This window comes from Balaenoptera borealis (assembly GCF_965194805.1).
Source record: "Balaenoptera borealis genome assembly, chromosome: 15".
In the NCBI taxonomy this organism is placed as follows: domain Eukaryota; kingdom Metazoa; phylum Chordata; class Mammalia; order Artiodactyla; family Balaenopteridae; genus Balaenoptera; species Balaenoptera borealis.
In genome coordinates, this window is record NC_138871.1 from 29,418,522 (window position 1) to 29,425,069 (window position 6,548).

General features: G+C 37.5%; 1 protein-coding gene across 6 annotated transcripts in view; it reads left to right on the forward strand.

Annotated features, from left to right (window-relative positions):
• Positions 1-6,548, forward strand: part of EXOC6B (exocyst complex component 6B) — a 717,372-nt gene that overhangs the window by 108,101 nt on the left and 602,723 nt on the right. The gene's annotated exons all lie outside the window — the stretch shown is intronic.

The window sequence follows — 6,548 nt, forward strand, 5'->3', positions numbered from 1 at the left end:
CAATGGGTATCAATGAAAAAAGGCCTTTTGGGAAATGCTGGGAATTATGATCACAGAAAGGAATTTGTTTATAGCTTATAAATTAACAATGTGTTGAAAGTGTTTCAATTTTTTTCTTTCAATATCTTCCTCTCTAAGTTATGAAAGCCACAAGGAACGTCCAGAATTACTTTGTCGTTATGAATAAAGAACAGTAGTAATTTGCAGTATTACTTGCTCTTTTGAAATTTAAGTCACACTGCTTTTATTAAAATTTCTCAGTATACCTTATGATGTAACCTATAACAATAAGTAGAAGATTCAGCTGTTTATGGAAAGTGTTTTTTGGTTCTATAAACAACTGTGTTCTTGAATAAGTCATTTGTAGTTCTTATTCTGTGAAGAATGAGGGAGTAGGTCATATTTTGGGTCATATTTTTGGTCTCAGCTAGCCTTGGTAATCTTTTAGATATGTCTTTGATTCTGCAAAAGAGATCTGCCTCTTTGGAAATCCCTTTCCTAAGGGAATACACATATTCTTTTCCCATTTCTTCTTTTAATTTCCTTATTGTTATACTTTACGAAGTGGAAAGCTTAAAACTAGTTGATGATAAACCCTGATGGAAATAATCATATCATGTCATTTTTTTTAGTGGTGAAGAAACAAAATTAATAATTGAAAATATACTTTTGCCTTGCTGTGTATATTTTGAGTACAGGAATGAAGGTATCTTGTAAGACAAGTCTTTATTGTGGTTGACAAATTTTTACTAATTTTTCAAAATATAGAAGAGTATAGTACAAAGTTGCTTTTCCTAGGCCTTTGCTTGAGAAATTACTTCCTTTTTGGTGAAAGAGAGGATTCCATGAAGAATATTATTATTTCATTTAATGTGAGATTATCTGGTCTCTCCCCTAATTATCTGAAGAAATTAAGGCCTAGGCCAGGGAAGTGATTTGCTCAAGTTCAGACAGCTTGTAAAGGTCAGATTCTGTAGTAGAATTCAGATTAGACTGAGATGAATTTGTCTGCTATGGCACTCAAAATGTGTAAACTGTTAGCTGTTGGCTGTATTTTTGTCATTTAAAGAAATGATGAAGAAACCTTTCGTGAATTCAGGACTTTTTAATGAACTGATAACCCTTTATTCCTCCTATAGCATTTTTCATCTCAAGTATAGCTCTTATTGCATGTATTACTATCCTATGCTATGGTATATATAAGATCATTGACTAAAGATATCTTACACATTTTAAAATCTTCTGTAGTACCTAAAAAGTAAGGAAAGTAGGAGGGAGAGAAACTACCATATACTTTGTACGTAGTAGGTGTTCAGTAAATATTTGTTTGAATTCATGGATGTTAGAAAAGAGGGAGAGGATATGGTTTATTTCTCACTTATGTGAAGCCCAAAATGATGTTTCTGATTTGTGATGGTTTTCTTTGCAATGGTGATTTAAGGAAAGTTTCCATTATATGGCTCTGTCATTTTTAATATGGTTTTGAAGATTGCTGCAAAAGGGGAAAGACCAAAGAGTATTGCATGTGTTAGGGTTTTTAAGGGCTAGGCCTGGATGTGACACATCATCACCTCTTCTCTGATTTCACTGGCCAGAACTTAGTAACGTGGCCATAGCAACCGGTAAGGGATGCTGGGGAATATAATCTCACTCTGTCTAAGAGAAGAACACAGTTTTGGTGAATAGTAGCTAGTCTCTGGTACAGTCTACCCTTTTGTTCATCAAATATCTCTTCACTCTTTTTTTTTAAAAATAAATTTATTTGTTTATTTATGGCTGTGTTGGGTCTTCATTGCTGCGTGTGAGCTTTCTCTAGTTGTGGCAAGTGGGGGCTACTCTTCGTTGTGGTACGTGGGCTTCTCATTGTGGTGGCTTCTCTTGTTGTAGAGCACGGGCTCTAGGCGCACAGGCTCAGTAGTTGTGGCTCACAGGCTCAGTAGTTGTGGCACACGGGCTTAGTTGCTCCGCTGCATGTGGGATCTTCCCGGACCAGGGCTCGAGCCCGTGTCCCCTGCAGTGGCAGGGGGATTCTTAACCACTGTGCCATCAGGGAATTCCATATCAGTTCATTCTTCCTCTCATCCATAGAACATACTTGTCCCTTCCCTAAGGAATACAACCCAATATTCCATCTAGTTACTACATCCATCTCAAAGTATGATATCTTCCAGGGATGCACAATACTCTCCATCATATCCAGATGTGGCTCTTCAGTGGGCTGATGGCCAGGAACTAAGATAGGTTATCTGCACCTGTGGCCCTCCCACCCTCAGTATACCATGGAGAAGCTAGAACAGAATAGCTACAACAGAAACTTCCATTTAGAAGAGGGAAGAACAGGAGATGTACAGTATTACCTGCTTCATAGCAAATCATGTAATCCTTTTGGGCCATCATTGGGAAATCTTTCTGCCTCAGTAGTAGGGGAACTTCCTTGTCTAGATGTTGATTCTGTGGAAAGAACTCCTTTGCCCATTGTTCTCCTGGGCTCTTGGCTGCATCTTAGTTTTTCTTTCCCTATTTTTTTCTGTGTACATTTCTGAGATGTGTGCTGGGGAATATACCTTCGTATGAAGATTTTTCTCTCTCCCTCTGTAGATATACACATACATCTACATCTACACTTATATCTACAACCACATTTATATCTCTGTATATCTTTCAGTGCGTCCTTTCTGCTTCTACAAGTTTAGGAGGCCAAGGGTTGTTTTAAGGTTCTGAACAAAGTTTTATTTAGTACAGATTTGTGCGTTTTTGGCATTATAGTTACCTCAAAACTTAGTAGACCTCTGATCTGTCTCTTTCCAATAGGTTCTATTTAGATACCCACTGTTGTTTTCTAAATATAATTTTCAGGAATGATTTTTTTTCTTCTTCCCTGTTTGGGGAGGTAGTAGAGTTGGGAGAGCATAACCCTTGCCTCATGTCTCTTTCTTACTTAGGCCCTACTTGGAGGCTATATGAAATAACGGGTAAGAAAACCATACCTGAATCTAATTTTTGCCTCAGGATTAAGTCACTTTGTTCAAGGAGGTCTTCTTTGGACTTAATTGCTCAAACTTTTACCATCTTTTTCTTTTACTATTTGGGATCTATATGTGTTCAGCTTTCTAACCCTCTGAGGCCCAAGTTTCTGGACTTGTGCTATTCCCTGTAATTTCAGTTTTCAAAGTAGGAAATTTTGTGCTCATCGTTTTTGTGTAAAACCTTGCTAAAAGCAGAAAGCAAATGCCAATATACACTATAACTCTCTCTCTACATTCACTTATAGAGCTACAGACCCAGTAGACATGTGGTGTGCCTTTTCATTTATTACAGGTTCCAGTTTTGCCAGTTGTTTTGCCACAATATCACAGGGCTTTTCAGGCCTTTGACTTGCTAAATATATATTCTTGCGGCCTACTGCCTGACCTCTAAACTGATGTCATTTATTTTAAGGTTTTCTGTTATGGCAACACCATTCTTCCAGTGCCAGTGCCTGTTTCTTTAAATAACGATGCCTGTTGTTATAGCTAAGCTCTAAAATCTCACCATAGAAATTTTATTTTTCGCTCATGTGAAGTCCAGAATGGATGTTCCTGGTTGGGTAGCTCTTCTTTAAGTGACTGTGAAGGGATCCAGGACTCTTCCAACTTGTGGCTCTATCACTTCAACATGTGGCTTTCAGTGTTTCAGCAGTAGAGAAAAAAGTAAATAATGCCTGGAGATTTTTTTTTTTATTGACCAGGCTTGTAAGTGATACATACGACTGCTGCCAACATTACATCAGCAGAAGCTTATACACTACAAGCGAGGAGTGGAAATATAGTCTATCTGTGTGACCAGGAGAAAGAGGAAATAGGTTTGGTGAATACCTAGCTAGTCGGCTACAACCTGCTATTACAGAGCTTAGAAAAATACATATTTCCATGTCTCTTGCCTTTTTTTCTTCACAATTTCATCTCTTTGACATTTCTTCCCCATATGTTTGCCTTCTAATTTACTAATCCAGTTTTTAGCATTGTCTATGTCACTATTCAGAACTTTATCATCATCATCAGTATTAGTTCAGCAACTGCAGTTTTGGCATTAAAAATGTGTTCTTTTCCTTAAAAAAAATTCTAAGTGGCCTTTAGAATCATACAAGAAAACAGATTTGAAAGTATCACTTAATATTGATAGTTGGTCTGGGTCCTTCTGGAAATTATGTAAATGATTGTGCTTTTTCTTGGTGGACATGTCCCGTTTTCTTCTTCCACTTACCCTATCCTGAGTTGCTGCATTGATCCATGGGTGGGCTTTGTCCTTTGTACAATGAAATGATGGAGGCAGTTGGTAGATTGGCTTCTCTTTGGGATATACCAGTTAAACTACCAGAAGGACTCCACCCTAATTAGGGTTTAACGAGCAAATTTGGCTCCAAACTTTTACCTGAGATTATAATCTCAAACCATTTTTTGTCGAATTTTATCAAGAGATTTGATGCAAAAAATACTATTTGAGGATGATGCAAAAACAGTATTTGAGGATGACCTGAAGGATATGTAGTTTATCCATTTCTCTGTATTCCAAGTATTATATTGTCTCTGGATAAAGCTTTATCTGTAGGAAGCTCTTTGCTTTGATTGCATGTGGTAGGCAGAATTCTAAGATGGTCCCCAGGATTCCTGCCCCCTGGTCTGTGCATCCTGTAAAATCCTCTCCCTTGAGCGTGTGAACCTAATATGTAAGGTGAGAACCTTTAAAAGAGGGTCTAGAGGTCAGCTATAAAGTTAGAGAGATTAAAAACTGCAGCAGATGCTTTACTCTCGGTCTTGAAGAAACAGAATGCCATGTTTTGGAGGGGGCCACACGGCAGGGAACTGTAGGCAGCCTTGAGTTGCTGAGAGCTATCCCCAGCCGACAGTCAGCAAGAAAATGGGGACCTGAGTCCTACAACCACAAGGAATTGGATTCTGCCAACAGTATGAGTGAACTTAGAAGACTGTGAGCTCCAGATGAAACCACAGACCTGACTGACATCATGATTTCAGCCTGGCGAGACCCTGAGCAGAAGGCCCAGCAAAAACATGTTGAACTCTTGACCCATGGAAACTTAGATAATAATTGTGTGTAGTTTCAGGTCACTAAGTTTATAGTAGTATGTTACACAGCAGTAGAAAACTAATACACTCTATTATTTTGGTCTTGAATAGAATTACTTTTTACTAAACTGTACATTTTTATTTTAATTTTGCCTTTGGGTCTAGGAAACAATGGTATAGTCAGTCTGGTTTAAAAGGTGTCAAGCTAGAAGTTTCTGAGTCTTTCACTTGTCTTCCAATATACAATACCTGGGAAGCTGCAGAAAAGTAAGAAAAATGTATAAGTATGAAAACTAGGATAGAAGTTCAATCATATAGCAGAATCTGAGGAGGAATTTAAAAATTGTCCATTCTACTGTGTATTACCATATCGAATTTTAAGTCAAGCGGTCTTATTTTACAAAAAAATGTTTCATGTTCCTGTATATATCTTTTTAACATAGTATTGGAATGAAATCATTTAATGGACCCACCTGTGAGTCTGCCATGGGAAGTAGAGCCATAGGTAAAGCAAGTAGAAAAACCCTCCCTTTTATCCTATCCCATTTTCTGTGTTGATATTCTTACAGTGTGCTTCCAAAATACTGTGTATGTCTTATTTTGGAATAATCAGTTTAGCTTGAACTGTTTTATAAAAAATGTCTAAAGTAGTTCTTTGTTAATTGTCTGCTGTGTTTTAGTTCTCTTTTTGAAATTGATTTCTGTAATTCACTTGTTATGGAATTGATTTGTGCAGGAGGGAAGTTCTGTATTTGTTATTTTGGTTAGTTTGCCTTAGGCTTTGTGGGACTAAATAACATTTGTAAGGTAAACATTCTTGGCTAGGTTGATTTCTATGTGGGGCCCTTTAACAAAGGGCAGGATTTACTTACTTTTAAAATTCTAACTTGGCTTTGCCAAATTATATAGGTTATATGACTGATGCTTAGAAAAGGAACTGGTTGCTTAGAAAAGAAATGGAAGGCTCCCCAGGCATTCTTCCTTTAGTAACTAGTTTAAAAGAAACTACTCCTTGGGTGAGATTAGCTGTCACCATGGTTCTGTCAGCCCTTGACTCTCTTTGATTAAGTCTTGACTGGAGCAAAATGTGCTGTTTTATTTATGGTGTAGAACATCTTTGACTTAGATCAGGCATAGTACTACCAACTGAGTTCACATAGGCCATGTAATGACTGCCAAGTGAAAGCAGTATTGCTGTTGAAATCTCTTTTGTGCTGGATGCTATGCAAAACTTCCACAGAATATGGCCTTTGGAGTCAAAGAAGTTGGTGCTCACTTGTTTTGGTGTTCCTGGATTTACTTTTTATTTTCTTTTCTTCTTGATTTTGGTATTTTTGTGTTTGTACTAATTCTTGCCCCTTATTCTTTGATGATATGGATGGCCTGCGGGTAAGGTGGGGGAATGTGAGAGCTGTGTTATATGGGATTCTTGAAGTAGGCAACAATCAGAGTAGCTTATGATAGATAGTACAATTTTAGAATCTG